The sequence below is a fragment of the Ambystoma mexicanum genome, chromosome 1p, assembly GCF_040938575.1.
Source record: "Ambystoma mexicanum isolate Mex_15411 chromosome 1p, UKY_AmexF1_1, whole genome shotgun sequence".
In the NCBI taxonomy this organism is placed as follows: Eukaryota; Metazoa; Chordata; class Amphibia; order Caudata; family Ambystomatidae; genus Ambystoma; species Ambystoma mexicanum.
This window is the reverse complement of record NC_090921.1, coordinates 946,326,919-946,337,870: the sequence shown is the minus strand read 5'-3', so window position 1 is coordinate 946,337,870 and position 10,952 is coordinate 946,326,919. Positions and strand designations below refer to the sequence as shown.

The following is a 10,952-nucleotide window of genomic DNA, read 5'->3' as shown; positions in this document are numbered from 1 at the left end:
TTGACACCTCAGGGTTTTGGGCGCTATATAAGAACAGTAAATAATTTAAATAAATAGAGAATATCATTTAACTGTGCTGCTTATAACAGAGGGGGCCTCATTACGAACCTGGCGGAAATCGTGGCGCCAAATGCACCATGGAGCACGGCGGAAAGCTGCCGATAGCGCCATGGGGGTTGGCGGATTTACCGCCCCATTCCGACCTTGGCGGGGCGGTAAATCCCCATTCCCCATTTTACCCTTCCCCATTCCCATTTTTGCCCCATAGGGTATAATGGGAGTGGGGAAGGCGTTAATTACGCCACCGTAAAATACGGTGGCGTAATTAACAACAAGGTCCCGTAGCGCCATGGATTTCTCCGCCCGGAAAAACCAGGCGGAAAACGCTCCATGGCGCTACGGGAACTCGTAGTAGGGCGGACGGGTCCGCCGCGAATACCGCTGGCGTAAACCCACTCCGCCAGGGTCGTAATGAGGCCCAGGGTGTTTTAAAAAAAGTGTTTCTGAGGAGAGTGGAGTTAAATTTGCTTGTGTGAGCAGTAGCTTATTGTAAAATATTTTTATTTTAGCACTGTGTATGTATAGTTATGCTATTCTGTTGCATTTCTTACTTTGGAGACCGAACCACTTCGTTTTGAGTGAGCGCTGTTACTTTCTGCTCATTGCAATGGGAGTCGGCCTGTTTTCGGCTTGTTTTGGAGGGGCATTGAGCTTTTTTTTTTGTTGGACCTGGCAACGTGGGTAGCAATGGCGGCGGAAGAAGATACGGCGGCCGTGCTGGTGGGCTCGAAAAACAGGATAAATACCACACAAAAGGTAAGTGACCACGCGCTTATTTATGTTCGCGTCGTTAGGTAACACAGACACACATGTTTCAGTTTACATCGGTGCGTGGGACTAGTGGTCTCTTTACAATTACTCGTGATAAATGCAGCTTTGTTTTTTTTTTCCCCAGCTTTCTTTCAATGGTCCAATTTGTTTCATTTTTTTGCCTCAGAGAATGTTGCGTCCGAGTTGTCGTGTCCCATTTCTATGGGCACGGTATTTACTGTTAATGTTTGTGTCCGTTCTTTCTGTTGTATTGGAAGCTGTGACGTGGACACGGCAGGAGGAAGAGGCGGGGCCACCGCCTCCGACGCCAGTTCTGGCGCCGACAATAAAGGAGTTAGCATCCGAATACCCTGGCTCCCGCGTCTCATTATATTGCCATTATTTAGTTGCATGAGTCGGATTACCAAGGTTTCTACATGCAGTAGAAACCTAACATTGGCGACGAGGTCATCTTACCCACGCCCGCCTGCCAGCAGCTCCAATGTCACGTGTGGGCCGCAGAGCAACGCCGCCGCCTCCAGGGCCGCTGCGAGGCGTCGGCCCGCCCACGCCCACCCGCAGGCAGCTTCAAAGTCACGCGCGGGCCGCGGAGCAGCGCCGCTGCCTTTCAGCCCTGCAGAGCAACGTCGATCCGCCCACGCCCTCCCGCAGGCAGCTTCCGGAGTCACGGGCGGGCCACAGAAACCAGCGTTACGGTCCCAGGCACGGCCGTTTTCATTTCCCTTCAGTGCTGCAGTGGAAAGGGAAGGGAGACCCTGCAACTCTCCCACACACACCGGGAAGGAAGCGCTGCAGCCCAGTGAATAAGGGCCACCTGCTACTCATGATACCCTCATGCAACCCAAGTCGCCGCTAGCCCCCACGTTCAGCGGGCGAGGCCGTGCTGGTGAAAGGAGGGGTGAGGGACCTTCAACACACGCCACCCCAGTGAGTAGAGTGCCCCAGCAGCGCAGCCCAGCCATGTCCACCAGCACTTCAGCAGACACTATTGACAGTGGCCTACAGAGCCCCCAAGCCAGCTCCACTCCGAGAGCAGCCAGCACAGGTGAGGACAACTCCTCTGAGTCCCTGCAGCTACAAGCAGTTCCTCATTTCGACATGACGGACACCAACAGCCTGGCACCCAGATGGGCTCGATGGCTGAAAGAACTCCACATCTACATTGATGCCTCGGGCGTGCGAGAAGAGCGCCGGTTAAGAGGCATCCTGCTTCACTCTTTGGGCCCCGTGGTGAGGGACATCGTGTTCGAAATGCCCGAGGACAACACTAACTCTTTTCAAGGCATAATTGACTCATTGAATGCGTATTTTGCACCCTTACGGAACGTCGACTACGAGAGACATGTGTTCCACACAACGACGCAAGACAATGATGAAAGCATGGACAATTTCATTATGAGGCTAAGAAAAAGAGCCAAGTATTGCGATTTTGACAAATATTCCACTGAAGAGGCACTCAAATCACAAGCCATCGCAGGGTGCGGGTCCCCTGACTTTCGCAGAAAAATGTTGCAGAAAAGCAGAACGTTAGAAGAGATTCTCCAAATTGCAAGAGCAGACGCTGCACTAACACTACAAACAGAATCTCTAGGCAAGATCTCCATCACGCAAAATGCCAAATCAGCCTCTCTCTGCCCCATCCGCACGCTTGTCAGTCCGTCAGAACCAAAGAAGTGCTACCGATGTGGTTTCCGTTTTCCTCATGTTGGCCCATGCCCTGCGATTGGGCATCAGTGTGATAAATTTGGAGGGGATAATCATTTCCAGTCCGTCTGCAAGAACATCAAATTCCTCCAGAACTCAGGAAGCAACAGGGAAACCGGACGTCAAGAAGGTGGACGATCGAGGCGGGAAAGCCCGCGCAGAAACTCACATCGACGCTCCACGCATGGAAGAAGGCGCTCTCACAGCTCAACCAAGGAACAAGCACTTTCATCGAGGAGGCGAGAAGAGAGGAGAGAGAGAGAAACGTCTAACCACCGAGAGAGCAGACGCCACTCCCCGCACCGCAGACCAAGGCACAGAATCAGATACGTGGATGATTCGCCTCAGGACAGACACGCAACCGGATCATCCTCATCCAGTGGAGAAAGAAAGCGAGCATACGTACATGCCATTGGAAATGCCACAGCGACTGAATACAGTCCGACCCTCCTACTCCAACTGAATGGCCAAAATCTAGAGTTTCTGATAGACACAGGCGCCACTGTGAATGTCATCAATGACATAATATATAAATCGTTGGAAGTCAAGAAAGACTTAAAGAGGGGCGCACCTTATTACATTTCCTCTATCCATCGAGGAGGTCGACGAATAGTCCTTTTGGACGGGCTCCCCACCTCATCATCGGGCATACGATCATTCCTGGGCATGGCAAGTTATTGCACGAGATACATCCAAGACTTTGCATAGGTGAGCACCCCGCTAAGAGTCCTCACTGGGGAAGGATCAGGAATTTGACTGGACGACTGAATGCGACAAAGCATTCCAGGAAATTAAGCGATGCATAACATCAGCGTCCTGCATGGCTTATTACGACCCTGATTACGACACGGAACTCACCGTAGATGCCAGTCCCGTAGGCCTGGGCGCCATTCTAGCTCAATCCAGACCGGGAGCACCACCCAATGCACCCAAGCGTATAGTAGCCTATGCCAGCCGGAGTCTATCAAAGACAGAATGCGTGTACTCGCAACCCAAAAAAGAAAGTCTCGCAGTCGTATGGGCGTGTGAGCACTACCATCTCTTCCTATATGGCCGCCCATTCACTGTCGTGACTGACCACCAAGCACTAACCACAATATATGGCAAACCCACTGCCAAAATGCCACCCCGTATTGCCAGATGGGGTCTACGCTTACAAGAGTATTCCTTCAAGATTATACATCGCCCAGGGAAAGAGAACAACCCCGCTGATTTTCTCTCCAGATACCCGCTACCAGCCCAAGTGGAACGACAATCCACAAAAGCGAACCAATACCTCAATTTCCTGGTTAACAATGCACTCCCTAAGCATGTCTCCATTACCCAGCTCGTAGAAGCCACATCCACAGACAAAATGATGCCCATCATAAAAGAGTGCCTGCGAACGGGCAGGTGGCATGTCAAGGACCTAACAGAAACAGAAAAGGCTCAACTTCGCATTTTCAGACTGTTACGACACACGTTATCCGTGTCTCCAGAAGGTTTACTTCTTAAAGAGAACCGAATTGTAATTCCCTCCAGCCTGCAGAGGCAAATACTGGACATAGCTCACGCTGGCCACCGTGGAATAGTGTCCACCAAGAGGCAACTGAGAACAAAGGTCTGGTTCCCCAAAATGGATGAACAATTAGAACAAATCCTAGGCAACTGCCTCACCTGCCAAGCGGTGAGTCCCCGAACATTCCCGGCACCCCTACAACCATCAGAGATGCCTCCGCAAGTGTGGGACCGAGTGGCTGTAGACATGTTTGGACCCCTGGCAAATGGGAAATACGTACTGGTTATTGTGGACGAAATGTCACGGTTCCCCGAGGTGCACCTCATTCACTCTACAAGCGCCCAAGCGGTTATACCTGCCCTGGACAAGACCTTTGCTGATTACGGCATACCATCGACAGTAAAGTCAGACAAGGGCCCCCCGTTCAGTGGACATGACTTCGCAATGTTTGCGGAACACCTTGGATTCCAGCATAGGACAATCACACTGCTGTGGCCACAAGCGAATGGAATGGCTGAGAAATTCATGAGCTCTCTCAAGAGGACACTCCAAATATGTTCCATAACAAACAGGTCATTCATGCAGGCCATCTGCACCCTCCTACGTGAGTACCGGAACACTCCACATAGCACCACAGGGGTGTGTCCGTCCACGCTAATGTTCGGGCGCATCATACGTACCCAACTGCCCCACAATCCCCGAGCCCGTCCGTCACCAACAGCCGTAGGTGACGCCATCAAAAGAGACAAAAGGAGCAAAGAACTAACAAAAGCATACACCGATCAGAAACGACAGGCCAAGCCTTGCCACATTCAAGTGGGCGACGTGGTGCTGGTAAGGCAAGAACAAAATACCAAGGACACCCCGGCGTTCAGACCTGAACCACTAGAAGTGACGCATGTCAATGGCTCCATGATAACAGCAGCCAGCCCCACAGGGACCATCACGAGAAACTCATCATTTTTCAAGCCCTTTGAGGGACCCGCTGAACCAAGCACGGATCACTTGAGGTCGGACCAGGAATCCTCAGAGGTGGAGTTAGAGTATCAGGCGGAAGCGCGAGATGCGGACGACAGCGACAGTGACACCCCTGTGCGCTGGGAGAGAACACCCCAGAGGAGCCCGTCCAAAAGGACTATTCGTCGACCTCCTCGATGGATAGAGGAAATGTAATAAGGTGCGCCCCTCTTTAAGTGGGGGGGAGATGTTGCGTCCGAGTTGTCGTGTCCCATTTCTATGGGCACGGTATTTACTGTTAATGTTTGTGTCCGTTCTTTCTGTTGTATTGGAAGCTGTGACGTGGACACGGCAGGAGGAAGAGGCGGGGCCACCGCCTCCGACGCCAGTTCTGGCGCCGACAATAAAGGAGTTAGCATCCGAATACCCTGGCTCCCGCGTCTCATTATATTGCCATTATTTAGTTGCATGAGTCGGATTACCAAGGTTTCTACATGCAGTAGAAACCTAACAGAGAATATGATTTTCATCTCAAATCAATGGCGCCTCAAAATGTCCTGGTTTGTAGCAACTGCTAATTGTGTACATGTGGATATTTACTTTTTCGCATGCCTGAAAATTCAGCAAATGCAAAACGCATTGTCCCCAAAGCCCGCAATAGCTTTTCAGTCGTGAGCCCTCGCAAGCCCGCAGACACCCACCCCACCGCAGCCACAAGCTTTACTGCTTCCCACATTCGTGCCATATCTGCGCCCACACAGATACTAGGGATTCCAAACACAGCTCCAATCCTTTAAAATAAGCAGCCGTCATATCTCGTGCGCCATTTTACGCATGTGCGTTTTGTGAGCAGCTCTGCAGGCCTAGTAACGAACAAGAAAGGAGCCACACATCCAGCCTATAGTCAATATTAGCATTTTCTGGACTCGGCGTGAAGACTGGAGTAAATGATAATTTTAGTATGTGACTTTAGGCCAAACTTTCCAGAAAACCCTTATATTTCCTCTTTCATAACGGGAGTGTTTATAGCAGAACAGGACAGAGGCTGCATAATCAGGTAGACATGAAGCAGAGGATATAAACCGCCTCTAAACTCAACAGAATAATAGAGGGGATACAAAAAACACAGAACACTTGCTTCAGAGTTCAGACCCTGTACAGGCAAGAGAGAATAGACTGTTTAAAAACCGAGCAGGTTCACGGGAGAGGACACACCATTTCAGAACAGAGCACGTTCACATAAAAGAATGAACTATATGTGTGGGGGGAAAGGTATAGCCAACAGCAGCCTAAGAAATCTTACGATCGCCCGGTGTGTTAGCAGCTTGTGAAGTGAACACCACCGAAATGCTAACAATTGCAGTATGACTGCGTAGGAAGACACGATCTGCCTCTTGACCCACGCCCCGCTGCACCCCTCGAAGTTTCAGTCTATTCACTTGTTGAACTTTTGTATAGTGCCTGGACAGCAGGAGAGGTTTCCAGGTCCTCGGCCCCCAGTCTATGCCTGTTCTCGAGGGAGAATACGTGGTGCATTTTCTTCAGTGGTGCATGCATGCTTCTACCAAACATGCTGCCCCACTGCTGCGTAAATAGCCATCTTGATTGTATACAGCATGCACAATCAGACTTCTTGTGTGGGCTGATAACCAAAAGCCTATCTATGTGACCCCTGAGCTTCGATTGGTATTGGTAGATATGGGTGAGGTGGGGTGGGCATGGTAGTGTGAACAGAAGGTGAGAGAGGCAGATTGTGTGGTTAAGTGGGATGAAGTGACATTGGATAGAGAGGGGTATGGTGTAGAGTGGTGGAGTAGGTGCATAGAGAAGAGTAAAGAATACTCGAGCAACAGTGGGAATGGGAAGGGATGGGACAGCAATGCGTGACAAAGGATGGATAGGGTAGAGAAGTACAAGGAGGGGTGGGTCAGGGTTAGAAGAGGTGAGAAAGTTTGGCCCGGTTAGGGATCGTCACAAATGGGACAGAAATCACCCCAACTCTCTCAGGCAGTTTAAAGCTTTTTATTGAAGGTTTGGTAGGCCCTAAGACTCTCTCGTTTTGTAATGAACCCCCTCCCTAACGCACACATCCTTAAACCTGTAAGGCAAGACCTCCAGACAAGGAAAACCAATCCTCTTAGGTTAAAAGCTTGGTGCACCTCTTTGCAAGGAAACACATTTATTTTGTATATTTTGTATACCAGAAGGGAAAAGGTGATGGAAGGTCCCATAGAACCTAACTGTCACCAAGTTATATAGTGCCCACTGCCAGTTTCCCTAGGCGCACACGCTCTGCAGGTCATTGAGGTGCTTAGGTTGCAAACACGTATCTTTTTCAGTGGCAGTGCCTTTCATGTGCATGATAGGACAATTACAACTCAAATGGAAGTTTGTGACAAAGAAGCTGCATATCTACCTTTGTTTATTACACAACTTCTTGCATGTCTTAAATCACTGAAAATACAGTGGGGTTAAAGAGATTTTTCAGGTTGACATTATTTTGCATTCTGGGACTTATAGTTTACCATTCAGGATGTGAAAATTAAAGCCACAAGGAACATTTCCACCCACCTCTGCCCAAACACACACTCCTTGGATCCCCTTAATTGAAGCTATAAACGGGCTACTGGTGTAATAAAAATGTCTTAACCAGGTCTGCCCCCACCCACTCAATTTATAAGCACTATATGTGGTTCTGTTGAAAACAAGCATTGGCAAAGCCAACAGTTTTGGCTTGTGTATAAGTATTAGGCATTTGCCAGGCACTACTGTTATATGCCCAGATGCTCGCTCCATTTTGCAGTTGCTACCACTGATAGCCAGTTAATGCCACTAAGGCAGTGCCTGCCTGGCAACTGCCTTTCCAAGCCTACACAAAAGCCCAAACTATTGGCATTGCCAGTGCTTGTTTTTGGGCGGTATTTATTACTCTACAAAAAAATAGAGATACCATTATTTATGCTGGCTATAGGCAACTCTTCTACTGCAGTGGAATCACGCTGTTGGACACAGCAGTGGCAGATGTTGTGTTGTGTTACAAGCATAACATCCAAACCATCTCTAGTCAATATAATTAAATATTATATTAGCATCATCTTTTAAAGAAAACTATCAGCATGGAAACACAACAAAATGCAATTCCTAGTTTTAATGCAGTATGCGCATCGTCGCAATGGTTCCTAAAAAAAAAAAAAAGAGAATTTCTGCACATGTTCACTGTACTATTCACTGTCTATGCCAAGTTTGTCCAAGAGTTTCTTAAATAAGTCTACAACACAACAGTCAGAAAAAAACACTGGACAACATTGTTGGTAGAGAGTTTATGCAAGGGATGCATCATCTTGATGAATTAGATGGGGGCAATTGACAATTTAATAAGATAGCTCATTGAGTTGGGCACTTTCTCAAACAGTTGTGCATAATCTGCAAACGCAGGTTCGGGCTCAGGGCAAACCCAGACTTGTATCAGTCCAATGTTAATAAATTATGTACATATACATCTGATGATAATATTAATCAGGTGTTAGAGTAAAGCAATATTTTAAACACAGCATCCTTAACTCAAATATGCCACAATAGAAGAGATTAACATAAACGCAGGGACCAAATATACCAAAGGATCTATACAAACCATTACTATTCAAATGCAAAGTGCTGGATTGCAATGAATAAAATTGAAATTGCAGTTGCCGTTGTAAATTATACACATTGCAATCCCTCCTAAATTCCAAGGTAACTTAGGTGGGAAGTGAGTTTGGCGCCTATGTGTCATGTGTGTAGATATCCATTTCCTGACTGTTTTCTCACATGGAACACTAGAGATTGATCTTACTGGTGCGCACATTGCTTCACAATTCATCTCTTGGGCCCCCCTCTTCTCTCCTTCCTCTCCCCTGTCACACCTGATGAGGTATCTAGACCAGTCCTGGTACCTGCTCACCCTGCCACCCACTCGCACTGCCTCTGGGCCACCCCTTGCACTGGGGTCTGTATCTGTACCCATACAGTTCCCCCCCCCCGCCCTTTATCTTTATGCATTTATCAGACACACCCTGTCTGCTGCCTTATCCCAGCACTTGCCACTTGTTGGCTGCACTACCACTGTTTGTTGCCTTTATTATTTATTTATTTTCTATTTATCCGTTTCTCCTCTGCTCCACACTTCCCTCTCCCCCCCCTCCATGCACTTTTCCCCTTCCCTCTGCCCCTGCGCAATCTCAATGTCACCTGGCCTAGTAGTATGTCTTCCCTCAGTTTCCCCTCCCTTGCCTTGTCATGCCTTGAAACACTTGTGTATAGGCGCGTTATAAATGCCATATCATATCTATGTCTTAGCACAATCTGAATTGTCGTCAGGCCGAGTACAATAGTTAATTTAACATCCTTACTGTTCATGGCCTGTAAGAATGTCATTGTATTTTCCCTTGTTCCCTCCCTTGCCTTGAAGCGCTTTGAAACACATTGTGTATAGACGATATATAAATATATGATCGTATCATGAACCACTTTGCTCACATAGCCTGCATACTAGTTGCTATGTTTCATAAAGTTTATAGCGGCGACTAGTTGTACTTTGCTTGCTCTTATCAAACTTTTTACACAAATCTTTTTTTGCATTTCAGAATTTATCCATGTTAAAGCCAGGGAAATGGGCTTTCCAATACTCTCTGCATCCGAGTACAGAAAAGCCCTTCAAAATAAAATTGGGAACTACCGGATGAAGAAGGAGCCAGACCTGGTCTTTTCTACACCAGTGTAGTTGGGCATTCCCTTGCTCCCTGGGCTGGACCCCACCTGACTCACTTGCTTTCTGGGCTGGGCCTGGATAATTGTGTGACTCCATGGACTGGTTCTGTGTCCCCTCTCAACATTGCTCCCTGGGCTGGACCCCACCGGACTCACTTTCTCCCGTGGCTGGGCCCCACCGGACTCGCTTGCTCCCTGGGCTGGGCCTGCATACTCGTGTGACCCCCCCCTGGACCGGTTCTGTGTCCCCTCTCACCTTTGCTCCCTGGGCTGGATCCCACCTGACTGGTTCTGGGTCCCCTCTCACCCTTTATTTTTAAATTGTAAAGCACCCGTGTTTGGGATTGCTACAGTCGTGTTTTTGTGCTATGTACACAGTGTCCGATTTAACCTCTGCTTCTTTTTAATAAATATAGTGGGAAGAAAAAAAATGTGTTGCTTCTTTTTAAATATAGTTAATATGCCATTACATGGTCTTGACTTTCATGGCCATTTGACCTAAATGACTGTGACCTAATAAGTCATCACTATTGTTATAAAAGCAATTCAAAATGCAACACTGTGAAATGGGTAGCAATTAAGTCACAGTGACGCTTTTAAAGCCCAATTCAACAAGGTGAGCCAAATGTGTTTTTAAGCATTTCTTTTCAGGATTATAGTAAACATTATTTTTGTTAAACTCCTAAAAAAAAAAATGTCCAGCTCATAAACCGAAACAATGCCTATATTGTTAAAGGATATTTTGGGGATTGCTTTATTTTTTTTATTTGTAAAGTATTATTTGGTGACTACATTAATTGCTTTTGGATTTCAAAAGGTTTATTTGGGGATTGCATTGCTTTTGGATTTCTACGAGGAAGGATTTATAAATAACATATTTCGGGTGCATTAAGCCAAAAGGAAGCCAGATGTAATCTGTTGCTTTTGGATTTATTTAGGGATGGCACTGGTTTTGGATTTTTATAGGATTTTTTGGGGATTGCATTGTTTTGGGATTTTTGCTGGATTGAGCATTGGATTGCTTTTGGATTTTTATAGTTTGGGGGGTGGATTTTTTGGGGATTGGATTGCTTTTGGATTTGTAGTGGATTGTTTGGGGATTGGATTTTTAGTGGATTGTTTGGGGATTGGATTGTTTTTGGATTTTTAGTGGATTGTTTGGGGATTGGATTGTTTTTGGATTTTTAGTGGATTGTTTGGGGATTGGATTGTTTTT

At 47.3% G+C, this 10,952-nt stretch overlaps 1 long non-coding RNA gene across 1 annotated transcript; it reads left to right on the top strand.

The window, feature by feature from the left end:
* The first annotated feature begins 701 nt into the window (after positions 1-701).
* On the top strand, positions 702-10,167 carry LOC138582154 (uncharacterized). The gene is made up of 2 exons (XR_011304959.1): positions 702-816; positions 9,613-10,167. It is a non-coding gene; the product is annotated as an uncharacterized lncRNA (long non-coding RNA).
* Positions 10,168-10,952: the final 785 nt, after the last annotated feature.